General features: G+C 42.5%; 1 long non-coding RNA gene and 1 pseudogene across 1 annotated transcript; one reads left to right on the forward strand and one right to left on the reverse strand.

Annotated features, from left to right (window-relative positions):
* Nucleotides 1–233: 233 nt before the first annotated feature.
* LOC113593369 (uncharacterized) lies at nucleotides 234–7286 on the forward strand. The gene is made up of 4 exons (XR_003413478.2): nucleotides 234–408; nucleotides 496–636; nucleotides 945–1079; nucleotides 4942–7286. It is a non-coding gene; the product is annotated as an uncharacterized LOC113593369 (long non-coding RNA).
* Nucleotides 7287–18064: 10778 nt separating this feature from the next.
* Nucleotides 18065–23371, reverse strand: LOC128313184 (40S ribosomal protein S6-like; annotated as a pseudogene).
* Nucleotides 23372–27050: the final 3679 nt, after the last annotated feature.

The raw sequence follows: 27050 nt of genomic DNA on the forward strand, positions 1-27050 counted from the left end.
ATAGCGCCCCCTATCCCAGTGGCGCCAACCAGAGTGTCTGCAGGCATTGCCCACTGTCTTCTGGGGGTGCCATATTGTCCCTGAGAGCCATTTCTCTAGTTTGAGTTTTCTTGAAACATTATGAAAGCACTCAAACACTGAAAACAATATCAGTATATTTCCATATTCACTCCTTTGATTTCAGAACAGAAGGAATAGAGAATTTCAGACATGTGAATTCAACTTCTAGTTTATTGGCAAAACATTGAACTGACTTATTTTTGTTCATTGAAGTATCTTTTGATGGCTGTATCTCCCTTTACGAAGGAAGTTGTGCTGCTCTCCATAGAAATATCAAGAACATACAGACCCTACTCTTGAATTGCCAAAATCGTCTTGCGTGCTCATCTGCCTCAGCTTATTCTCTGGGTATGTCTCCCCACTCCCTGCGGTGTCCTTTTCCATCCTCCTATTTTCCTGGTCATAAATACTCACTTGGATGGCACACATCCTCAGTTTGTTGTTTCAGGGCTCAGTGCAGTGATGTTTAGGGATGTGGCACTAGTCTTCTCAGGACGAGTGGGGCCAGCCAGATCCTGCTAGGAAGGATTTGTACAGGGACGTGACACTGGAGAACTTCAGCAACTTCATCTCTAGGTAAGATGTTAGCATCCCTGGGAGGCTGGGATTTGCCCACGGGAATACCTGCTGCCTTGGGTGTGAATTCTGAGGTGCCTTCAAGACTATGGTTGAGTTTCTGCTCTGTTCTCAATGCAATTGTACTGAATGGGGACAGATAGTTCTGTAGGATAACACCCAAAGAAGCTTCTTCCCCGTTCCAAAAGTGACTTCCTCCTCTTCTCTGGAATTTTCTGGTTTCTTTTCCTCATTGATGACCAGGAGCTGGGTGTGACTTCTGGGATGCCCCCTTTGTGACTCTGTTGCATTTCTTCTTGCGTACACAGGTTCTTCTATTTCCAGGCCAGATGTGATCTCCTTATCGGAACAAGGGAAAGAACCCTTGGGGGCACAAAGAGATGTGACAGGAAGCCTGTGCCCAGCTGAGTGAAGGATCATTAAGAAGGGCAGTGGCGCTGTAGGTAATGGCTCAGACGGTTAGCAGGACGAGGCACCTTTGGGACAATGCCTGGAAAGTTCCCCTCAAAGTCCCTAGTGTTCAGAGCAGAGCATTACTCCCATCAGGGTGAGCGCCTGGAGGGGCCTCTCTCGTACTCACACATACCACCCCCTGCACCCTCCCCATGCTTCTCCCCGCTCAAAGAGGAAGGCAAGTTCTTTGAAGTACAACTTTTTACCTACCCAGGCAACACTGTTTCTTTCCAGTTTCTCCCCCACCTCCTTTTTATACTTATTTTGAGAGAGACCGAGCATGAGTGGTTGGAGGGGCAGAAAGAGTGAGAATCCCATGCAGGCTCCACACTGTCAGCACAGAGCCTGACGCAGGGCTCGAACTCAGGAACCATGAGATCATGACCTGAGCCGAAGTCAGACACTTAACTGACCTAGCCACCCAGGCGCCCCTCCCCCACCACTTTTTAAACAGTTGGATCATTGTTTCCATCCGAAAATAATGGTTCTAAAAATAGTTTATTTTGGTTACCTCCCAATGATTTTTCTTCCTTTGATATGTATTTCCAGATTCTGATTTTGTACATTCTTTCTTTCATGCTTTAAAAAAAAATTTTTTTTTACATGTTCAAATTTTCCAATTTGAGTCAGGCTCTCTGCAATAACGTGGGTCCCAAGGTTCTTCTGATTCATCCTCAGATGTAGGATTAGACCAGCCTGTAATTTCTGCTGTCAGACATTTCTTAAACATTTCCTAAAATTCTATGTAGTCAATTTTTAATGAACCAGGCAGGTTCATTCATTACTGTTTTAGTTATTTATTTGGATGCTGTGTGAAACATTACTGTCATTCTGAAAAGTCAGAACTTTACAAAAGAGTGTACTCAGAAAAGTATGGCATCTCCCTCATTCCTGCTACCTATTCTCATTCTCCTCTTTTCAACCTTATCCCCACCTACCCCTGTAGTTAACCAAACTCATTATTTTACATTCTTTTCCTTCCAGTATTTCTTGTGTAAAAATGAGCAGATACATGTATAGTCTCTTATATTTCTTTTCTTACAGAAAAAGTCACATACTGTATGTATACTTTTGCACCTAGCTTTTTTTCACCTAAGAATATGTCTTGGAAATTACTTATAATTTCATGGACATTTTTTTCATTCTTGTATGCAACTGTGTAACACTTCATTTTGTAGATATGCCAGTTTATTGAACCACTCTCCTATATGTGGGTGTTTAGATTGTTCCCAGTATTTTATTTTTTATTAAAAAGGTTTATTTTTTTTACATTTATTCATTTTTGAGAGACAGTGTGAGCAGGGGAGGGGCAGAGAGAGAAGGAGACACAGAATCCGAAGCAGACTCCAGGCTCTGAGTTGTCAGCACAGAGCCAGATGCGGGGCTCCAACCCACGAACGGTGAGATCATGACCTGAGCTCGTTAGACATTTAACAGACTGAGCCACACAGGCGCCCTTCCCAGTATTTTAAAATTATGATCATGCCATAATGAATAATCATGTGTATCATGTTTATCGTAATGTTGGAGGTATTTCATCAGGGTAGATTCCTAGATGTGGGATTTTGGTACCCAAGACCCATGTTTTTTAAATACCATACTAGGAAACTGCCTAACAAGTATACCCAAGGGCTGTTTCATTTTCTAGAGGATTTGTACCTTTGTTTGACTTACTGTTAAATATTGGTTAGAACCTAGACTCTTGAGGGATGCCTGGGTGGCTCAGTCGGTTAAGTATCCAACTTTAGCTCAGGTAATGATCTCATGGTTCATGAGTGTGAGCCCTGCATCAAACTCTGTGCTGACAGCTCAGAGCCTGGATCCTGCTTGGGATTCTGTGTCTCCCTCTCTCTCTCTGCCCCTCCTCCCCTCTCTCTCCCTCTCTCTCTCAAGAACAAATAAACATTAAAAAAATAAAAACAAAAAACAAAAGAACCTAGACTCATGAACTTATTAGCTTGTCAACTTGGACATTTCTGGCTGGCCAAAAAAAAAAAAAAAAAATCCAAATGTTCTGGTTTTCATACTCTGTATGGCATTAACCAGTTTTTAATCTATTAGCAAACTCATTTGAGTATTTGTGTGTATTTATTCAATTACTGACTTCTTCTTTGAAGCACCTTTACCATCATCTTGGTTCCTTATTAATGAGTTAAATAAATCTTTAACACAACTTCATTTTTTATTTGGAAAAAATTTTGAAAACTATACTTTGATATTACTAATACTTAATTATAGGCATGAAATAATAACCTATTGTAGGTTCCCTTCTCCTTTGTGCTATTTCCCCTTATCCTTTTCCTGATTTTCTTCCTTCAACCTAATGGTCCATTCTTTCAATATTCATGAGTTATATGATGTCATATGTGTGGCAGGCACGGAATTTGAGGTTTATTATACAACAGTAAGTAAATTAGATTTGGGTTAGAGTTTGGTTGAGGGGAGAAGGCAGTAAAGAGGTAGATAAAGTATTTCCATGTATATCGTCACAGCTTTTTTCTTTTTTTTTTTTTTAAAGCATTTTATTTTTTAATTTTTAAAGTTTATTTGGGGGCAACTGGTTGGCTCAGTCGGTTAAGTGTCTGGCACTGGCTCAGGTCATGATCTTGTGGCCTGTGGGTTCAAGCCCTGTGTCAGGCTCTGTGCTGACAGGTCAGAGCCTGGAGCCTGCTTCGGATTCTGTGTCTCCCTCTCTCTCTGCCCCTCCCCTCCCCCCCGCACCCTATCTCTGTGTCTCGAAAATAAATAAACATTAAAAAATTTTTTTCCGATAAAGTATATTTATTTATTTTGAGAGAGAGTTTGAGTGGAGAAGAGGGGCAGGGGGAGAGGGAGAGAGAATCCCAAGCAGGCTCCATGCACAGCACAGAGCCTGACATGGGGCTTGATCCCATGACCACGAGATCATGACCTGAGCCAAAACCAAGAGCTGGAAGATTAAACAAACGACTGAACTACCCAGGTGACCCATCACAACTTTTTTCTATTTTGCGGTAAGATTCTCGAATGGGAAATCATAGGGGTGACAGTATTTAGAATAAGACAAATGACAGCCATCTAAAGAAGTGATGTTGAATATGAGATCTGAATTCTAACAAGAAGCCAGCTTTGCAAAAACTGGGCACAGTGTTACATACAGATCAGCAAATGCAACCCCATGTATTCTCACATGTGCAAGGAGAAACTGGGGGTGGAATACAGTGAGGAAGGCAAGTAGCTTAAAATGAACTTGAATACATTTGACAGGTTGAGGACTCAGGATTTCACTCTTGTGCAATATGAAGCTCTGAAGTGTTTTCAGCAATGGGTCTCATTGTCACTTGCAAGAGAACCACCTTAGACATCCTTATTTCAACAAACTCCTTAGGCAACTGTAATGATAAAAACTGAAAAATCTATCTGAATAACTACCTCACTTACTTCACTTAGGGGATGTCCACATATCCTGTTCTCCTTGTTCACTTATCTAATTGCTTAGTCATATTTGGGAGCTGTAAAGAACAGTCATTTTTTTCATAAACATCATTTTCAGTTTAAAACAATTTCTACTAGGGGCGCCTAGATGGCTCAGTTGGTTAAGCATCCGACTTCAGCTCAGGTCACTATCTCATGGTTCATGAGTTCGAGCCCTGCGTGGGGCTCTGTGCTGACAGCTCAGAGCCTGGATGGAGCCTGCTTTGGATTCTGTGTCTCCCTTTCTCTCTGCCCCTCCCCTGATTGCACTCTGTCTCTCTTTCTCTCTCAAAAGTAAACAAACATTAAAAAAATAAAAAACAGTTTCTACTAAAGAAGCTCTAACTCTCTAAGAGGAAGGACTAAAATGAGCATCTCTGCTTTTTCATTATCTTTAAGATCATGTATCCTCATGGGAGAAAATGGAAAAATTTATAAACAAAGATCCTGAGGACCCCATGTTCCAGGATGACTGGGAATATAAAGGCATATTTGAGAGACATCAAAGAAATGAGGAAGGAAATTCCAGTCAAGTGATAATCACCCAGGAAGAGTATCTACTGTGAGACAGCAAACTTCCCATAACCTGTATCAGAAAGTTCCACCTGGAAGTAGGCCCTATGCATAACGAATGTAGAGAAGAGTTTCGGCAGAAGACATCCCTTCTAAGTCACCAGAAAATGTATACTGCTGACCGATCTGAAGAATGCAAGCAACATGGGAAGGCTTTCTCCATCACTGTTCTGATCCCCCTCAACATCATAGAACTCACACTGGGAAAGACCCCGTGAATGTAAAGAATGTGGAAGGACCTTTAGTCCTATTTCCCTCTTTACCCAACACCAGAGAATTCCTACTGGTGAGAAAACCTATGAATGTAAGGAGTATCAAAAAAGCTATATTCAGCTCTCAAAACTTAATGCACATCATAGAATGCATACTAGGGGAAAATTCTATCAATATACTGAATGTGCAAAAACTTGTCACTAATTATTCAACATCAGAGAATTCATACTGGAGAAAACCCTATGACTGTAAGGAATGTGGAAGGCCTTTAGAGGTATCACACAACTTCATGAACATCAAAGAATATATACCAGGGAGAAGCCATACAAATGTAATGAATGTGGAAAGGCCTTCGGTCATCAGTCATATCTTCCTCAATATCAGAGGATCCATACTGGTGAGGCACCTTATAAACGTAAGGTTTGTGGGAAGGCCTTTAGGCAGGGCTCAAAGCTTTATCATCACCAGAAAATTTATACTAAGTGAGAAATCATATAAATGTAATGGAAGCTTTTGGTCGAATTTCATAATTTAATGAGCATTAGCACCCTTACTGGTGAGAACCTTTCTCACTGTACTGAATGTGGAAAAGCTTTTAGTCACTTAACACTAGTTATTCGACATTAGAAAATTCATACTGGTGAAACTCACTATAAATGTCAGGAATGTGGGAAAACCTTTAGTCAGGGTTCACAACTTACTCAACATTATTTGTTATGTATGTAGTAATGTGGGAAGGCCTTCAAGACACAGTCATCTTTCTTAGTTTTAAGGAATTCATGCCATAGAAACTTCCTATAAATAAGTGAAGGAAATATTTCACTGGTCTTGTCCCTGAAAGAACATCAAATAATTTATTATTATGTATAACCTTGTCCAATATGGAAATGCTTTATCTTTCAGCTCATGTTGCATTTATCAGCAGATTCACATCATTATGTCATCATTACGTCATCACTAAAGACCATATTAATATGGTAACGTAGAAGAGCTCCCCCTACTATCTATCAATTATTAATTATTTTACAATTTATGACGGCAAACAACCATGCAAGTGGAGAATTTTGAAAACCCATTACCGTAAGCTAATCCTAATTTACAGAAAAGGATGCATAAGAGAAAGTCACGCTTTATATGTCACATATATGGGAATTTCTTTAGCCATAAGGCTCTTTTAATGAGAAGATTCATACTGATGAATATAAGTTTTAAAACCCCCATTCAGAACTTGCCATTTATTGTGCATCAGAAAATGCAAAGTTGAGGGGCGCCTGGGTGGCTCAGTTCGTTAAGTGTCTGACTTCTGCTCAGGTGATGATCTCATGGTTCGTGGGTTCGAGCCCTGCGTCAGGCTCTGTGCTGACAGCTCAGAGCCTGGAGCCTGCTTCAGATTCTGTGTCTCCCTCTCTCTCTTTCTCTCTGTCCCTCCCCAGGTTGTGCTCTCTCGGAAAAAAAATAAATAAACATTAAAAAAAGATGCAAAGTGAATAAAACTCCAGGCATGTAAAACAACAGTTAAGCGTTTAACTATTAAAGAAGTTGAAGAAGATGTGCAGAAGTTTGTAACAAATCATACAGGGATATAACTCAGGTAAAAATGTGATAAGTTAGACATTAACAAAGTCACCTTTATGTTACCTAATATTTTCTGCTTCAGTTAAACAAGAAGACTCTGAAGTGAATAAGAGCAGTACATAACAAAACCTGTGGGATGTGGCCATGTTACTACCCAAAGAAGTTATAATTTTAAATGTGTTTATAGGTCAGAAAACTATAAACACTGGAATAAGTGAACCAGAGACCTCTTGAGAAGCTAGAAAATGAGCATAACTCAGCAATCAAAGAATGTTTTGAAATTATGAGAGAAGTAGGTTTTGTTAACCTTGAAGCTGTTTCTTTAAAAGGATAATATAAGCATTTAGCAAATCTCATAACAGTACAATTTTTCAAGCTTAGAGAGAGAGAGAGAGAGAAAGCATGAGAGAGCAGGAGAGGGGATATAGAGAGGTGGGGAGATAGAATACGAAGCAGCTCCACACTGTCAGCACAGAGCTCAGCGCAGGGCTTGATCCCACAAGCTATGAGATTATGACCTGAGCCAAAATCAAGAGTTGGACCCTCAACAGGGGCGCCTGGGTAGCTCAGTTGGCTAAGTGTCCGACTTCGGCTCAGGTCTTGATTTCACGGTTCGTGGGTTCGAGCCCTGCATCAGGCTCTGTGTTGACAGCTTGGAGCCTGGAGCCTGCTTTGGATTCTATGTCTCCCTCTCTCTCTGCCCCTCCCCTGCTCACACACTCTCTCTCAAAAATAAATAAACATTTAAAAAATTAAAAAAAAAAAGAATTGGACCCTCAACCGACTGAGCCACCCAGACGCCCCAAAAGTACTATTATTATAAATGATGTAGGGGCGCCTGGGTGGCTCAGTCGGTTGAGGGTCCGACTCTTGATTTTGGATCAGGTCATGATCCCAGGGTCGTGGGATTGAGCCCTGCACTTGGCTTCGTGTGGAGCATGAAGCCTGCTTAAGATTCTCTCTCTCCCTCTCTGCCCCTCTCCCCTGTTCATGCTCTCTCTCTCTCTCAAAAAACAAAACAAAACAAAACAAATGAGGAGGATGCAGCAACACACATAAAGGATATTAAGAAATAAGGTTGAATACTTACCAATTTTTATGCCAATAAATTAAAATTTTTAGATTAACTTTCCTTCCTAAAAAGGAAAAACTATGTTTCTAGAATTGACTAAAGATTAGCAAAGGACAGATTTTATAGGGAATGCAATTACATGTTTAAAAAAATCAGGTATTTTTTTATTTTATTTTAGAGAGAGCGTGAGCAGGGGAGGGGGGAGAGAGAGAGTGAGAGAGAGAGAGAATTTTAAGCCCCTTACATGGGGCTCGATCCCTCAACCCTGGGATCATGCATGACCTGAGCTGAAATCAAGAGTCCTACGCTCAACTGACTGAGCCACCCAGGTGCCCCATTATTATCAGTTTTTAAGAAGAAAGACTTAGCCAACTATTAAGTGTAGAGGGAATATCTATGATACAAATTTCCAAGTTTGAAAAGACGCAATTATCAGTTCCTTTTCTAAACTTTGCATGATCTCAACATATAAACAGGAACCAAAATTTACATATGTCCTCAACCTCCCAAATTACAAAAAAAAAAATGTTGAGTGTTTGAGTACCAAATACTTATCTACATGTTAATTGTGACTATAAATTTAAAAAATCATAAGTACTACCAAATTAATATTCTAGTTGTTTCTCTTTAAAATGTAAATATTTCAAAATCAGTAATATAATTGTTACTACTTTAAAAATTAAAAATGGGAATGCAAGGGGCACCTGGGTGGCTCAGTCGGTTAAGCGGCCGACTTTGGCTCAGGTCATGATTTTGCGGTCCATGAGTTCAAGCCCCGCGTCGGGCTCTGTGCTGACAGCTCAGAGCCTGGAGCCTATTTCAGATTCTGTGTCTCCCTCTCTCTGACCCTCCCCCGTTCATGCTCTGCCTCTCTCTCTCTCAAAAATAAATAAATGTCAAAAAAAACCTTTTTTTTTAAATAAAAATGGGAATGCAAGCTGGCGCAGCCACTGTGGAAAACAGTATGGAGGTTCCTCAAAAAACTAAAAATAGAACTACCTTACGACCCAGCAATTGCACTACTAGGTATTTAGCCAAGGGATACACGTATGCTGTTTCGAAGGGACATATGCACCCCAATGTTTATAGCAGTGCTATCAACAATAGCCAAAGTATGGAAAGAGCCCAAACGTCCATCGATGGATGAATGGATAAAGAAGAAGTGGTATATATATAAAATGGAGTATTACTCGGCAATCAAAAAGAATTTGCCATTTGCAACTATGTGGATGGAACTGGAGGGTATTATGCTAAGTGAAATTAGTCAGAGAAAGACAAATATCATATACTTCACTCATATGAGGACTTTAAGAGACAAAATGGATGAACATAAGGGAAGGGAAACAAAAATAATATAAAAAACAGGGAGGGGGACAAAACATTAGAGACTCATAAATATGGAGAACAAACAGAGGGTTACAGGAGGTGGTATTGGGGGGGATGGGCTAAATGGGTAAGGGGCACTAAGGAATCTACTCCTGAAATCATTGTTGCACTATATGCTAACTAATTTGGATATAAGTTTAAAATAAATAAATAAATACAATTTTTAAAAAACACAATTTTTTTTAATTTAATGTTTATTTCTGAGAGAGAGAGAGAGAGAGGGAGAGAGAGAGAGAGCGCATGAGCAGAGAGGGACAGAGACAGAGGGAGACACAGAATCTAAAGCAGGCTCTCCAGGCTCTGAGCAGTCAGCACAGAGCCCGACGTGGGACTCAAACTCATGAACCACGAGATCATGACCTGAGCTGAAGTCAAACACTTAACTGACTGAGCCACTCAGGTGCACCTGTTACTTTTTTTTTAAACTAGAAGATAATTTTTCAGGAATTCAGGAGAAAATGCCTATCCAAGCTTGGTTATTCTTCCAGAGTTTAGGCAGCTTAACTAAAAAGGGAAAATATTTTAAAATCACTTGATTTAAAACCACTGAAGAATGGTATGATGACATATGTAGAATTAGAATGTGATACTTAAAAGTAATTATTAACCACAAAAAATAAGAACAACTTAGAATCATTTAAACATATGCACAATGTGGAACTTAAATGTTTTCTTAGGAAATGTGGAATAAACTATCTCCTTTCACTCAGCTTTGACTTAAAAGATAACTGCATTTTAGGTAGTTTGTTAGGTAGCAACAAACGTTGAAGACAAAGTGCTATTAAAAAGAAAACCACAGGCCCAAAATGGTGTCACTAAAATGGCATCACTTAGGCTAAGTCACCAAATCGGGGCTTAATAACTATCCTAAGTGCACTTTCAACGAATCCGAGAAATATAGTGTTTTTTTTTCTAAAGTTTATCTATTCTGAGATAGAGAGAGAGAGAGGGAATGAAAAGAGAGAGAATGTGAGCAGGGGAGAGGCAGAGAGAAAGAGAGAGGGGGAGAATCCCAAACAGGATCAGTGCTGTCAGATAGGAGCCTGACAAGGACTCAATTTAATGAACCATTAAATCATGACTTGAGCCAAAATCAAGGGTCAGATGTGCAACCCACTGAGCCACCCAGGAGTCCCCCAGAAATACAGTGTTCACCTGTCAGAAACTTTCTGGTCACCACTACAATAGCAATCTGTCATGTGAGCCCTCTCCATCCCCCAAAGGAAGAAGAGAGAATCCATCTAATAGGACCCTGTCCACCCCTCTAACGGAATATGACCTTGCCTGGAACAACCCTTTTTTGTTGTTGTTGTTTTTGTTTTTGCTAATAACTTTCTCAATCCAACCTCCTTCCTGTAAAAACCTTTCATTTTGTGGCACTCTCCAGGGCTCCCCTGCTTGCTAGTTTGCTGCTAGATTCATGAATCATTCAATAAAGCCAATTAGATATTTACTCAGTTGTAATTCGTTTTTTAACCGTGTCTTCGACTGCAGATGTGTTATCTCTCCCCATCTGCCTCCATCAGAGCCTGCAACAGGACCAAGGCATTGGGTTTCATCTTCAGCTGTTTATGTAGAACGAGCCAGGGATGAACTGAGGATGCTGGGCATATGGTTCGTCGTCCTTTCCGACAGCCCGAGGCTGCATTAAATCCTCAGACAATGATTCACTATGGTTTCAACCACCAGTAACTGCCCTGCACGGTCCTTTTCAGATACACCTCCACCGCACCATCTGCTTGTATCACAGAAAGTCAACACTCAGGAAATTTTATTGTATTGAACATAGAATGAGCGGATTTAGCCCTGGCCGTCCCGCCCCAAACCTCAAACGTGTCCTTCCACTGCGCGTAGTTGGGAAAACAAACCACGGAGGAAGAGAAGGCCAGGTACCCGACCAAGGTCTCCCAGGAGCCACACAGACCGGAAGTATCCCTTCACCGCCCGGCACCGCCCACGTGCCTGCCGCGGTGGCTTCCGGGAGCCGCTTGGCCTCGGTGTGTGCATGCGCAGTTCCACCACCGTAGTCCCAGAGCCCTGAAGGCAGCGCGGTCCTGGCCAGCTAGAGGCGGTGGTGTCGGTAGCGAGGGACGGATGTAGAGTCGTGAGTGTCTGCGTTAGTAAAGAGCCAGAACCTCCTATCCAAAAGAGAATGGTCTCCTGTCCCCGAGTCTCGGGCAGTGATGGATGCGGGAGTTTTCCAAGAGTAGACGCGCATGTTTACTGCCGACAGCGGAGGCGGGGCCTCAGCGCGTTGGGTCTCCGGGATGTGCGAATGGAGGGAAGGTGGTTGCGAGTGACGGAACACGCGTGCGTTCGGTCGTTTGGAGGGGGGCGTGGCTTAGTGCCCAAAGGCGCGTGGGAGGGGGTGCTGAGCAGGCGCAGGGAGTACTATGCGGCCGCTGTCTGGGGTAGCTGAGGCGTTCTGGAGTTGCAGCTGGGGCTCCCCGGCGGCGTGGGGCAGGGTCTCTTGGGGGAGCACCCCTGCTAGCTGCTTCTGGGGGTCGCCGCAGGGGTGTGGGACTAGGTGTCTCGTTGGCGTGCCGGCGGTCTGCTCGTGCGCCAGCTGGCCCCTGAGGCGGCAGTGTGGGTGTCGCTTGGGCCGCTCGTGGAGCCTCAGAGGGGCCGTGTGGCTTTTCGCACCTCGTTTGGTCTTTGGGAGCCCGGCTTGCTCACGTGCAGAGTGGACGTCCTGAGCGGCTCCTCGTGTCCCAGGGTTGAATACCTCGAATGGTGCTCAGCCTGAAGTCAGCAGGGACCTGGTTGGAAGTGCAATGGTGCAATGAGGTTTTTCTTTTTTCTTTTCTGTTCTTTCCCTTCCCCCTCCTCTCCCCTCTCCTCCCCTCTTCTCCCCTCCTCTGCCCTGTCCTGTCCGCCAGACCTGGGTTTTCAGAATCGACCGTGGCACTTAAATCTGTCAGATGCGGAAAGTGAAATCTGTTTTATGGCAGCTGTGCTGATTAAAAAGAGGACATGCAGAGGGCTTATCTCGGTTACGAGACTCCCGCTATTACTGTTTAGTGTGGGGTTGACGCGGGCACAGAGGAGTGAAGCTGTGGCCCCCCGAGCAACCACAGAACACACACGGAATTGCACTTGCAGAGAGCTCGCCGCTCGTTCTGATTCTTCCCTGGAGCCCTCCTGAATTTCCTGTTGGGCCTAGACCCCACTTAGTTTGATCCTGGTTCTTTTTCGGACATTCATGGGCTGACAATATCAAAGTCCGTGGTCATCAGTGTGTAGGAGGTTATGTGTGGCCTGTCTTGTCTGTTCTGTCTCCAGGGACAGAGGTTTTTATTTTTATTTATTTATTTATTTTTAGGATTTTTAAATTTTTATTTTATTTTATTTTTTATTTTTTAAAATTTACATCCAAATTAGCATATAGTACAACAATGATTTCCGGAGTAGATTCCTTAGTGCCCTTTACCCATTTAGCCCATCCCCCCTCCCACAACCCCTCCAGCAACCCTCAGTTTGTTCTCCATATTTATGAGTATCTTCAGTTTTGTTCCCCTCCCTGTTTTTATATTATTTGTTTCCTTTCCCTTATGTTCATCTGTTTTTTCTCTTAACGTCCTCATATGAGTGAAGTCATGATTTTTGTCTTTCTCTAATTTCACTTCAGAGGTTTTTATTTTTATTTATTTTTATTTTTTACTTTTTTATAAAATTTTTTTAATGTTTTATTTATTTTTGAAACAGAGAGAGACAGAACATGAGCAGGGGAGGGGCAGAGAGAGAGGGAGACACAGAATCCGAAACAGGCTCCAGGCTCCGAGCTGTCAGCACAGAGCCCGACATGGGGCTCGAACTCACAAACCATGAGATCATGACCCGAGCCAGTCAGAGGCTCAACCGACTGAGCCACCCAGGCGCCCCAGAGGTTTTTATTTTTAAAAATACTTTATTAAAATATGGACGGCTCTTAGGCGTGTATGGTAATGCCTCATTCTTTAATGAAGCTAATTTAATTTTAACAAATATTCTGATTTATTACTTGCCTAACGCTCCCTTAAAAATAAAATTCAGTTATGTTAGGGGCAAAACCACAGGCAAGTCCAGAGAACAAAGGTGAGGAAGGGAGAAGAAAGACAGGAAGGGGAGAGTTGGGAAGGCTGTATAAACAAAAAGTCCATGGGAATACACTTGGAGTTGGAAGTGTAGTGGCTTCTCTTTGGCTGGGCTGTTGGTCCGGGAGGAGGGAAACCTTCCTTCCACCTGTTGGGATTGTAAAGTGGTATCCACGCGCAAGGTCCCTCTTTTCCTTTTAGGCCTGCAGTTGACCAGGAGTGGTGGGGCTTGATGGCTCCCCCTGCTGGCCTCCCAGCTCCCTGTTAGTGAGGTGTCCTTTGTATTAATAGCTGAAAACTATTTTACTTCATTCTCAAGTTCTTTCATTAGCAGTATCACAAGTTCATGTGGTAAAATGTCTCTTTCTTACTCTTGGTCCAAAAACCCTACGGAAGAATAATGACCTTGAGAAAAGTGCCATGACACTGCAGGTCCTCTCGCTCCTCAATGTATTGAGGATTTTATTTTCCAGCCCAGAAACTCTCCAGCAGTTCATCTTCTCACCTGCTGTCTAGCTTTCCTGGGTGACCTCTGGGTAGGCAGACCTGTTTCCATTTATGCCCAAAGTGTCCAGCGCTCTTCCTCTAGAGCATTCCTTATACCTTCAGAAAAGTTTTTTTAATCAAGTTGTTGGCTTATTTATGAATTAGAAATACTCCATATACCTAATGTTTCTTTCTTTTCTTTCTTTCTTTCTTTCTTTCTTTCTTTCTTTCTTTCTTTCTTTCTTTCTTTCTTTCTTTCTTTCCTTCCTTCCTTCCTTCCTTCCTTCCTTCCTTCCTTCCTTCCTTCCTTCCTTCTCGAGGGAACGAGCAGGGGAGAGGGGTAGAGGCAGAGAGAGAATCTTAGGCTCCATGCTTAGCATGCTGCCTGATGTGGGGCTCAATCCCACAACCCTGGGATCATGACTAGAGCCGAAATCAAGAGTCGGACCCTCAACCGACTGAACCACTGAGGTGCCCTTCCATGTACCTAATTTCTGTAAGGAAAGTTGCTATGGGAAACTTAATACCTGGCTGAATCACTTTCTCATCCATACCTTTTTTTTTTTTTTTTTTTTTTACTTTGATGGCACCACCCCTTTTAAAAATAAAGGATAGAAGCAAAGAGGGAAAGATGTGAAGACAAGAAGTAGGAAAGGACTAAAATGGTAAAAAGAAAGATGAGATGCAAATGACTTTGTCCCAGTGTATCTGAAGTTGTTTCCTTGCAGTGTGAGCTGAGTGATTCCGGGTGGGAGTCGTGCCAGCTGGGGTTCCCACCACATCTGGCAGACTCTGAGGATTCCTCCTTTTCCATCACCCCATGGTGTTTAGTTGAAAGTTCATAGTCCTCCTATATCCCGTAATGACAGACCATCAAAGGATTGAATTTGATACTGGGAGCAACATTTTCTGAAGGATTTTGATAAACTGGAACATACACTAAGGTGGGAAGCCAAGATGATTGAGGGTCTGGAAACTATGTCTCATGAGAAGGGGTAGAAAAACCTGTGTATTTTTGCCTGGAGAGGAGATGGTTGCAGAGATGTGTGGAATTGTGGCTCTGGTAAAAAGTATTTAAGTTGCTGCTTTTTTCTGTGAGGTCTAGAAATAGAACCAGGTAGAAGTAGTAGAGTAGCAAACTCTGACTAAAGTACCTCTTTAATTTAAATTTCAAAGTTGAATTATGGTTGACATGCAGTGTTATATTAGTTTCAGGTGTACCACATACTGATTAAACAATTCTGTATGTGATGTCGCTTTTGCCACAATAGGTATAGTTACCATCCGGTGTTAACTATGCAAGGTTATTACAATATTGTTAACTGTGTTTCCTAGGCTGTGCTTTTCATAGCTGACTAAAGTAGTTTATCTGATGGCAATCAGAAAATTGAATAAGCTTCCCAGTGCAGTCATCGGTGGGTTACATGATTTATGGTGATGATGATAATTTTGCTTTTTGACACATCTTCAAATTTTAAAAAATGGTACAAGAAAAGTACAAAGAATTCCCTTATCCTTTCATTCCAGTTCGTTGAATGTTACCCTTTTACTACCTTTGCTTAATCCATATATTTCTCTATATTCGTATTATTTTTTTAAACATTTGAAAGTAAGTTGCCAACTTGATGCTCCTCTACTTAACCTAAGTATTTCTTTTAAAAAAAAATTTTTTTTAAACGTTTATTTATTTTTGAGACAGAGAGAGACAGAGCATGAACGGAGGAGGGTCAGAGAGAGGGAGACACAGAATCCGACACAGGCTCCAGGCTCCAAGCTGTCAGCACAGAGCCCGACGCGGGGCTCGAACTCACTGACCGCGAGGTCGTGACCTGAGCCGAAGTCGTCCGCTCAACCGACTGAGCCACCCAGGCGCCCCTAACCTAAGTATTTCATTGTGAATTTCTTTTTTTCTTTTTGGTTTTTGTTGTTGTTATTTCAAATTTTTATTTAGATTCTAGTGAGTTAACATATAGTGTAATATTGGTTTCAGGGGTAAAATTCAGTGATTCATCACTTATGTACAACACTCAGTGCTCATCCCAACAAGTGCCCTCCTTAGTATCTATCCAGTGTGAATTCCTTACACAGCTATCAAAATTAAAAGTGAAGTTATTAAAATCAGTTCATGTCGATATAATTCTGTCATCTAATCCGAGGTTGGTTATCCTCATGATGCCTTTTATATATACAAAAAACAAAACAAAACAAAAAACCAAAAAAAATCCAGAAAATTGGGTGGCATATACTGTATTGAAGCGTCGTGTCTCTTTAGACTCTTTTAATCTGACATTTCCTCAGTCTTTGTATTAACATTTCCCTTTTTAAAAACGTTATTGTGAAATACCTTTGAACTTAGAGAAAAGTTGCAAAAATGGTACACAACTCCCATGTTCCCTTCATCCAGCTGCACCTGAAGTTAACATCTTCCATACATGAAATCGACATTGATAAAATAATGTTAGCTTATCTATTGACCTTATTCTCATTTGGCCAGTTTGCCCACTTGTGTACTTTTTTTGTTGAAGGATCCAATGTATATTGCATTTATTTAGTTGGTGTGTCTTCCGAGTCTCCAATTGATGACACTGCCATAGATCTTTGTCTTTCATGACCTTGATACTTTTTGAGGAGTTAAGGCCAGTTATTTTATAGAATGACCTTCAACTTAGGTAGGTCTGATGTTTTCCCATGATTAGATTGAAGTTATTCATTTTGGAATTGAAGACCACAGAAGTCATGAGTCCTCCTAAGAACATCATGTCACGTGGTACATGACGTCAACTGGGAAAGATTGGCTTTGATAACATGGTTGAGGGGAAGTCTGACAGGTCTCTCCACTGTGAAGTTACTATTTTAGTCCCTAATTAATAAGTATCTTGAGAGGAAGCCCTCATTTGTTTTGCCCAAGCTGTCCCTGGTTTAGCTATTGGGAGCACCATCGGGTTGGTTCCTGTGTGTTTTAGACATGCCCCATTATTTTATGAGCACTTCCTTACCTTCTAGCACCACAAGATGATCCAGGCACATTTTGTACTTTCCCGGACCCACCCCTGGGGTCTCTACTTCTCCATGGTGTCCTGGGATTTATTTTGATCCGTCTCTTTCTTTCTTTCTTTCTTTCTTTCTTTCTTTCTTTCTTTCTTTCTTTCTTTCTTTCTTTCTTTCTTTCTTTCTTTCTTCTTTCCTTCTTTCTTTCTTTCCTTCTTTCTTTCTTTTCTTTTCTTTTTTCTCTTTTCTTTCTTCCCCTCCCCTCCCCTCCCCTCCCCTCCCCTCCCCTCCCCTCCCCTCCCCTCCCCTCCCCTCCCCTCCCCTCCCCTCCCCTCCCCTCCCCTCCCCTCCCCTCCCCTCCCCTCCCCTCCCCTCCCCTCCCCTCCCCTCCCCTCCCCTCCCCTCCCCTCCCCTCCCCTCTCCTTTCCTTTCCTTTCCTTTCCTTGAATGGAACTTAGAAACCAAAGGGTGGAGCTGAGTGGGGGTTGAGTGTGCTCATTACTGCTTGGGTGTTATTGTTTCTAGGCCCTATTAGGGGACAGATGGGATATCCTATCCTAAGGTATATTCTAAGATACATATCCATATGCACATAAATCTATTTTTTTAAGGTTATTTATTTAGAGAGAGATGGAGAGAGAGAGAATCCCAAGCAGGCTCCACACTGACAGCATGGAGCCTGAGACAGGGCTCAAACTCATGAACCGCGAGATCATGACCTGAGCCGAAGTGCTTAGCTGACTGAGCCACCCAGCCGGCCCTGTTTTTTTGAGACTTGATGTCTGATGTTATTTATTTGTCACTCTTAGAAGATCTCGTTTTTTAAAAATGTTTCTGTATTTTTGAGAGAGAGAGAGAGAGCGCGTGAACAGGCAAGAGGCAGAGAGAGAGGGAGACACAGAGTCTGAAGCAGGCTCCAGGCTCTGAGCTGTCAGCACAGAGCCTTACACAGGGCTTGAACCCACGAACTTGAACCCACAGGGCTTGAACTGTGAGATCATGACCTGAGCTGAAGTTGGATGCTTAACCAACTGAGCCACCCAGGTGCCCCTAGAAAATCTCATTTTCAATGAGACTCAGAGATACAAGTTCTCACGAGGACAGTGTCCATCTCTTGGCAATCTGGTGTTTTCTTTGGCCTCTTTCATTCCCTTGGTCACAGTTTACCATATTCTGCAGCCTCTGCCTTACCTTTCCTCAGTACGCCATTTCTTGAGAATGATACACCGACATCCATGTTGCAGTACATGTGGAGTAACAAGATGATGAATGTTGGGCACTTTGGTTCTAGGTTTCTCCGCCTCTTTTTTAGGGGCTTTCTCACAACATACTAGTGAACATCGTCTTTTTTTTTAAATTTAAGTTTGTTTGGGGATGGCTGGGTGGCTCAGTCGGTTAAGCATCCGACTTCAGCTCAGGTCACGGTCTCGTGGTTTGTGAGTTCGAGTCCCGCATCAGGCTCTGTGCTGACAGCTTGGACCCTGGAACCAGCTTCAGATTCTGTGTCTCCCTCTCTCTCTTCCCCTCCCCTGCTCATGCTCTGTCTCCCTCTGTCTCAAAAATAAATAAAACAGTAAAAAGGTTTTTAAATTTAAGTTTGTTTATAAGCAATCTCTACACCCCACGTGGGGCTCGAACTCATGACTCTGACATCAAGAGTCACATGTTCTTCCGACCAAGCCAGCCAGGCGCCCTGAACATCATCATCTTTAGAGAGATTGAAAAATTTGCTGATTCTGCTTGCTCTCTGAGGCCTCAGGCGGCAAGGCATGGTAGTATCAGTGAGCCCAGGAGTATCCTTCTCCGCCTTGTTTCTAGTGACTAAGTTGAGAACACCCAGATTGGTAGCCACAGTGCAACCCTGAACAGATTTGTACTTTCTTTCTCCAGTCCTCTTGGGTCTGTAACGGGAACACCCCTTACTCAATGGCAAGTGGATATTGTCATGGGTCAAGACAGCCTGCTTCATGGAGAAGCTTTGTCTGTCATTCCCTCCGTGGATTTGGACCACGTAACCCTTCCATTGTTCGCCCAGAGCGTCAGCAGCAACCTCTGTGACCATTCACTTCTCATAAAAGGTGTGAAATTTGCGTTCGCTATCTACTTCAGTGGGGAGTAGCAAGGAATTATCTCTAAGGAAGACTACTAAAGAAGATACATTCCAACATGAAACAGTGATGAAAAGTATGAACAACCCATGTAAAGAACATGCAAAAACTTCCTGCACCAATACGCACCTTATCGCTTATCAAAATTCTTCACAAGTGCCACCAGTGCCGTAAGTGTGGGAAGTCCTTTAGCTGTCGATCCACTCTCGTTCAACATCAGAGGATCCACACAGGAGAGAGACCCTATACATGTAATGAATGTAGTAAAACCTTCGATCAGACGGCACACCTTAACCAGCACGAGAGAATCCACACAGCTGAGACACCATATGAATGTCAGGAATGTAGGAAGACCTTCAGCCAGATGACTCATCTTACTCAGCATCAGAGTACACATGCTAGAGAAAGGTCCCGTGAGTGCCATGAATGTGGAAAGACCTTCAGCCATTCCTCAGCCCTGATTGATCACTGGAGAATTCATAGTGGGGAAAGACCCTGCAAATGTAAGGACTGCAGTGATGTCTTCACTCAAAGCTCACAGCTCACTAGACATAAGAAAATTCATTCTGGAGAAAAACCCTACGAATGTAGTAAGTGTAAGAAGTCCTTCCTATGTCTCTCTTCCCTGATTGAGCATCAGAGAGTTCATACTGGAGAAATGTGGGAAATAGGTTTAAGAATTCTCTACACTTACACAAATGGGTTAAAAAAGCATCAGGCAGAAAGCCGCCTTAACAGGATGAAAGTGTCTGAGGACAGCTAATGATATATATAGGCCGTAATGGAATCTTGACTAACTTACCATTCTCAGGATAGCATGTTCCATTTATCTTAGTCCTTAGAAAAGTCAGAAAACCAGATGTAGTGCCTTCAGGAAACGGCTGTCTGCATGGTGCTGAGATGTTGTTATGCTTTGACCCTAACCTCTAACACCACATGCCCTTGAGTCCCTTTATCTCTTACACTGATGAGTTAATTATTACTGGTTTTTATTGTTTCTTTCTGCACGTCCATTACATATGTAAGCCTTCAAGATCCTAATAAATTCAGAGAAAGGACGCCTATTCAGGACTCTTGTCTCCCCATATAGACATTAGCCTCTCTTGTATTCAATTCTGCATCCACTCTCTTGCTGGACAAGAGAGAACTCCAGACTCCTAGTCTGCAACAGAGAAAAACTATATCAGTGTATGGAATGAAAAAAAGACCTCTTGCCATATCATGCAACTCACTCTACATAGGAGACTTCACACTGGCAAGAAACACTATGAATGTAAGGAATCTGGAAATGCCTTTACCTACAGGTGCCATTTGGTCAATCATAGGAGGAATCATACAGGGGAAAGACCCTGTGAAAGTCAGGTATGTGGGAAAACTTTCAGTAACCACGCTTCACTTGTTACGCAGGATAGGATGCAGAATGGAGTGAAGCCCTTTGGATGCCCTGCATGTGGGAAGGCCTTTAATGCTTCTTCATATCTTTGTCAGCATAAGAGGATTTATACTGGTGAAAAACCCTTTGATTGCCATGAATGTGGGAAGACCTTTAGATGCAAGTCATAGTTTACTCAACATCAGTGGATTCATGTTGAGGAATATTAACAAAAGCTAATTGGACTTGGAAATGTTAACATTCTAGTTATTTGACAGTCCGTCAAGATCGTGGTAACAAGTGGCATCAATGACACTGATCCTGTGTCTGAAGCAGTTTATTCACAGTGTCTCAAGTTCTTGTTGAATGGATGGAATAGTAAGGAACCCCCTTCTGAAAATGGAGAGGAACCAAAGTAAATCTGGTTCAAAAGCAGAAAGTGAGGCCATTACCCCGTGATCTGGGCAGCTCTGGTCTCTTGCTCCCACACAAGGCCTACACGGTGCCATCAGTAATGAGCAATAGTGCTTTACAAGTGAAACTTTACTGGTCCTCGGTCTGTGTCACTTCACGTTCGGTATCTTGAAACCAAGATCACGGTGCTTCTGTCTTAACTGCCAGAGAATAGGCAAGAGATCATCTCTTGGCTTTTGCTTTTAACAGGGAAGACATTTATCCTACCAAGTTCAGACACAATGGAGAGCTCCCCTCAAATGGGAAAATGTTAAACATTATACAACATGAAAGAACAAGAAGTTACTTCTTGATGGTTCTGCATCCTAAAAATGGCGCCCAAACATAGTGCCAGAGAGAGAGAGAGAGACATGGAGGGAATCCAAAGCAGGCTCCGTACTATCAGCACAGAGCCTGATGCAGGGCTCGAACTCACACACTGTGAGATCATGACCTGAGCCAGGATCAGGAGTCAGATGCTTAATCAACTGAGACATCCAGGTGTCCCTAAACCAAGTTTTAAAAAAATAATAATAAAAAGTTATTTTAAAAATAATTTAACATTTGGAAAAATGTGAAAATGTGTATTTCTGCCACCATGGGGCACTTGATGTTCATTGGGTTGACACGGCAGAAGAAAGTGTTTTGTGTGTGTGTGGTGGTGGGGGGGGGGTTGCTAAACTTTTACAGTGGAAGTAGATGAGGTGATATAGCACCCTTCTGTGGTTTCCTGAATCACGTTGCCTCGATTATTTATTGCTTCTTAAAAGTCCACCCCAAATCATTGGAGCCAGAGCAAGGACCATTTTTTGTTTCTTTTATACATTTCTCCTGATTCTGTGTGTGAAGCATTCATATTGTATCTGGGGGATAGGTGTCTGATCTCCCATCTATGTGATCCCTGCCAGGACCGAACATCCAGGATGGCTTCTTCTTTAACACGTCTGACACAAAGCTGGAGTGGCTGGGACCATGACTATGGAGGCTCTGTTTCCATTGTCCGCTGCTGCTGCCACTCTCAGCCATGCAGCCCCAGAACCCCTGCCCCTGACTTCCCCCCCCCCCCCCCACCTTGTGGTCTGGACAGAATAGCTGGACTTCTCACGGGCACATCAGAGCACCCAAGAGTGCAAGACAGAAGTTACCAGACTTTTCATTTCTCTAAATGCTGTTTTGTAGTTTTCAGTTAATAGATCTGGCATTATTCCATACATATTATTCCCTACATTATTCCCTACATATTTCATATTTATTATTCTATTTCCCTTAAAATGTCAGCTTCTGACCATTGCTGGTATATAGAAATACAGTGGATGTTTGTGTAGCCATCTGGTATCTCACAACCATACTAAACTTGGTTGTTCTCGTTGGGTTTGTGTTGTTTTGGTACATTAGCTTGTTCAATCTACGGTGATCTGCTCTTCTTCAAATAAAGGCAATTTTACTCTTTTCTTTCCCATTTGGATGTCTTATTTATTTTTCCTACTGTACTGGATGAAGCCTCTACTACAGTAGTAAGTAGAAGTGAGAGAGGACATCTTTGCTCCTGATTTTGGGGGGAAAGCATCCAGTTTTTTTTATCATTATATATTAAATTAGCTTGTTTTGAAAATTGTTTTTTTTTAATCAGGTTGTTTAAGTTCCCTTCTTTCTTAGTTTCCTCACAGTTTTTATTTGGGTTGGATGTTACATTTTGTAAAAAGCTTTTCTGCATCTATTGAAATGATCATCTGGTTTTTAATTTTTTGAGTTGTTTAATGTGAATTATGTTGCTTGATTTTCAGGTATCCAAACCACTTTGCATTCCTTGGAGACACCTCACTTGGTTGTACTGCTTGTGCATGTGCTTAATGCTACTGAGTTGCACACCTAAAAATGGCGAACATGGTAAATTTCATGTATATTTTACCACAATTTTAAAAAGTGGGGCGCCAGGGTGGCTCAGTCGCTTAAGCATCCGATTTTGGCTCAGGTCACGATCTAATGGTTTGTGGGTTCAAGTCCCACATCAGGCTCTGCCCTGGCAGTGAGGAGCCTGCTTCGGATTCTCTATCTTCCTCTCTCTCTGCCCCTCCCCTGGTCGTGTTCTCTCTCTCTCAAAAATAAATATTTTTAAAAACCATTAAAAAAAACTCTTAAGTCTCCCCGCCCCCAAACAAGAGAAGAAAAATCACACCTTCTGCATTTGCCTACCTCAGCAAGCCAAACCTTCCTTGGAGGATCTGCAGATGCAGCTGTGAAGGGGAAAGAGCATGTGTTCCTCTACGTAATGGGAGAGCCAGGTCACCAATGAGTGGGCACTCTACACCAGGTAGCCTAGTTCTGAACATTCGCCTGGGAACTGTCACCTTTTATTTTCTTGCGTGCAAATGTTGACCATGAGATTGGCTTTAGATTGTGAACTTGATGGTGTATGGTGGAACTGAATGTAGACAAATCATGCCAGTCTTCCCTGGACACAAAGGGCAGAGGGTGCCAGGAAATGAGCTTGCTGTCTGGCTGACTTACCTGCCTCTTCCCCCAGCTCCATCCTGCCACCAGGACAATGCAGAAGTCATCGTGTCTGTGCCCCGTTCAGAAGCCTTTGGTGGCTCCCTGTCAACCACAGGAGAGGATTCAAGTCTCTGACATGGCCTGCAAGGGCCTCAATTTGGTATCTGTACTCCTGTAAATATCTCCACCCCTTTCTCTTCTCACTATTTTATTTATTTATTTGTTCATTCATTCATTGATTTGTTCATTCACTCTTTGAATGTGTATTTTTGAGAGAGAGCATGAGTGGGGGAGGTGCAGAGATAGACAGACAGACAGACAAAATCTGAAGCAGGCTTCAGGCTCTGAGCTGTCAGCAAGGAGCCTGGACCTGGGGCTTGAACTCATAAACCGCGAGATCATGACCTGAGCCAAAGTCAGCTGCTTAATCGGCTGAGCCACCCAGGCACCCCTCAACTGCTGTGATTTTTAAATTCTGTAAAATTACCTGTAGAACTAGTTGCCCTTTCTTTTATATCCTGCCTGGGTAGTAAGTAGGTCACTGCTCCTCCAGATTCTTAATGTTTTGTGAGGTCTAGTCCTTAGAGTTTTGTCCGAGGCAAGGCTGATGGCTTTCCTCCGGGCCTGTTCTGTCACCTGACCCTACTGCAGAGGTTTGGGTAGATGCCACCATTGACAGATACCATACGCTTTCACCTAGCTGAACCATCAATGAATTGCACCCAGGCACTTGGGGGGGGGGGACCTCTGCGATTCAAAATCCCCACTGAGCTACTGGATCTTTAGGGAGAAGGATAAAGCTTCCCTGAAAGGGTGTCTGCCACTCCTTCACGTAAAACTGAGACAACGCTAGGGCCAGGTTGGCTCCACTCCTGAATGGACTATTTTCCTCTGGCCTCTGGCCGGCAAAGCCTGTTGCGTCCCTCGCTTGCTAACCATTCAGTCTAAGTGGCCTTGGAATGGGGATGGGGCGTGGGGAAGGGGGGAATCCCCAGGCCGCCTTGCGAGAAAGCTCAGCTCCCAGGAGATGGAGCTGTTGTATTTGGCGCCTTGTCCGGCAGGTGGCGCTGCTGTACTGTGAAACAAGTCTCTCAGCACATTGTTTTCTCTAATGCGTCCGTTTTTTTCTTTCATCCAGGGATTTCATTTTGTTTTCTTTAGCTCACCCGCGAGGGGACAGGAGTCATCTCTACATGGGGTGATCTCCGCATCGGACAAGCTCTTTTGGTCCTTTGTGGGCATTTAGAATACACATAGAACACATCAATTTTTATTTTATTATTTTTTTAAGTTTTTATTTAAATGAGTGAACATATAGTGTAATACTGGTTTCGGGAGTAGAATTTAGTGATTCATCACTTAAATGTAACACCCAGTGCTCATCTCAAGTAATACCCATTACCTATTTAGCCCATCCCCCACCCACTTCCCCTCTAGCAACCCTGTTTGTTCTCTTATAGTTAAGAATCTGTTTTATGGTTTGACCCTTCTCTCCTTTTATTTTCCTGTGTTTTTGTTTCTTAAATTCCACATATGAGTGAAATCATATGGTATTTGTCTTTCTTTCTTTCTTTTTTTAATGTTTATTCATTTTTGAGAGACAGAGACAAAGCATGAGCGGGGAAGGGGTAGAGAGAGAGGGAGACACAGAATCGGAAGCAGGCTCCAGGCTCCAAGCTGTCAGCACAGAGCCCGATGCGGGGCTCGAACTCACGAACTGCAAGATCATGACCTGAGCTGAAGTTGGACCCTCAACTGACTAAGCCACCCAGGCGCCCCTGGTATTTGTCTTTCTATCACTGACTTATTTCGCTTAGCATAATACACTCTAGCTCTTGCAAATGGCAAGATTTCATTCTTTTAGATGGTTGACAGTCCATTGTATATATACACCACATCAGTATTTTTGGATCCTTCACTGGGCTGTAGGGTAATTGTATTTTTTACTTTTTGAGGAACCTGCATACTGTTTTCCAGAGTGGCTGCACCAGTTTGCATTCCCACCAACAGTAAGTGTTAGAGGGTTCCCTTCTCACATCCCTGCCAACATCTTTTGTTTCCTGTGTTAGAACACATCAGTTTAAAAAATTCATCCTATTTATTGAGTACCACTTTATGCTAGGAAGTGTTCTAAACAGAAGTAAAACAAACAGAACTATCTTCGTAGAACACACACACTAGGAAGAGAGACAATAAACAGATAAATGAGTAAATATATAAACTAACAAGTACAATAGCAATCACAAAGCATGACGAAAGGACATTAGATGGCTAGATGTTGCTGTTTTCTCATTATACGCTAGATCAAGATCACTTTAGCTTTAATCCCCCTTGCAAACATTGCTTACATCCTATCAGTTGAATTTGGGCACTTTATTTTTCCTACGGAAATGCAGAAGCTGCCAGGAGATTAGCTGTTCTTTGATGGGAGTTTGAGAAAGGGCAAGCAGTAAGGGAAGGAGAGGGTAGTCTGGATGGAGGACTCAATGAGGAGACTTCCCCTCCCCCCCCTCCCCCCCCATTTTCAGCACCCAGCACTGCCTCCTGCCATGGGGCTACTACACACTAGGGCTTCTGAATCCAACTGTAAAAGTTTTGAGTCCCCTCTCTGCCCAGGATTCCCCAGCACACTCAACTTTTTGAATCTGCAGTTTTATGCTTTCATCAAATTGAGAAAATTGTGGTCATTATGTTTTCAATTGTTGCCTCTTTTGGTAACTCTCTGGTGCTTTCAGGTAACTGTTTTTCCTATTTTGTGCAGAGTTTATATTTTTTTCTGCAGAATTGGCCCAGATAGTTGGATGCCAGAATCTCTGGAGGGTAGACCAAGATGTTGGGTAGTAGAATATATTGTTTTCTAATCCTAATGCTTTCTGTAGTTCTCCAGTAACAAATAACAGTATGCAATTCTCTGTGGTTCATATACCCTCACAAATCTGAGCATCTATGACCCCAGAAATGAATGACACTTACTCATCAAGCATCCACGCTACACCGACAGGAGGGTCAGTTGGCCAAGACTTGAGCTAGAAGTATACTAAGAATTTGCTTAGTATTCAAGATTTTGAGCACTTTTCTCAAATTATTTGTGGCAATCAGTAATTTTAACATTGCAATTATTTTATTTATTTTTTAATGTTTATTTTTGAGAGAGAGAGAGAGAGAGAGAGAGAGAGAGAGAGAGAAAGAATCCAAAGCAGGCTCCAGGCTCTGAGCTGTCAGCACACAGCCTGATCCAGTGTTCGAACCTTCGAACCACAAGATCATGACCTGAGCCAAAGTCAGATGCCTAACCGACTGAGCCACCCAGGCACCTCTAACGTTGCAATTATTAAAAATTGAACTAAAAAAAATGGACTAAAGAAGAATGCTTTGTGATATAGAAAGGTGTTCACCATATAATGGAGGAAAATGTTACCGGAATTATGTACCATTACGGTCCCATTTTTCTAAATTGTTTATTTACATATAGAGATCTCAACCGGGGTGTGAAAGGAAAATATGTTTTAAGCTACAAGCTACAAATGTTAATTGTGTTCGCAGTAGTTCTGAGTTGTGGGATTATGGATGATACCTTCCCTCCTTTTTCACTCCTCTTTTCTCCACAGTAAACAGTCTAATTTCCTCCACTCTATCCCCCTTCCCTGCTGTTTCTCCATAGCCTTTCCCACCATTCGATATACTATTTATTTTACTAATTCATTTACATATACCAT

The sequence above is a fragment of the Acinonyx jubatus genome, chromosome E2, assembly GCF_027475565.1.
Source record: "Acinonyx jubatus isolate Ajub_Pintada_27869175 chromosome E2, VMU_Ajub_asm_v1.0, whole genome shotgun sequence".
NCBI classification, from domain to species: Eukaryota; Metazoa; Chordata; class Mammalia; order Carnivora; family Felidae; genus Acinonyx; species Acinonyx jubatus.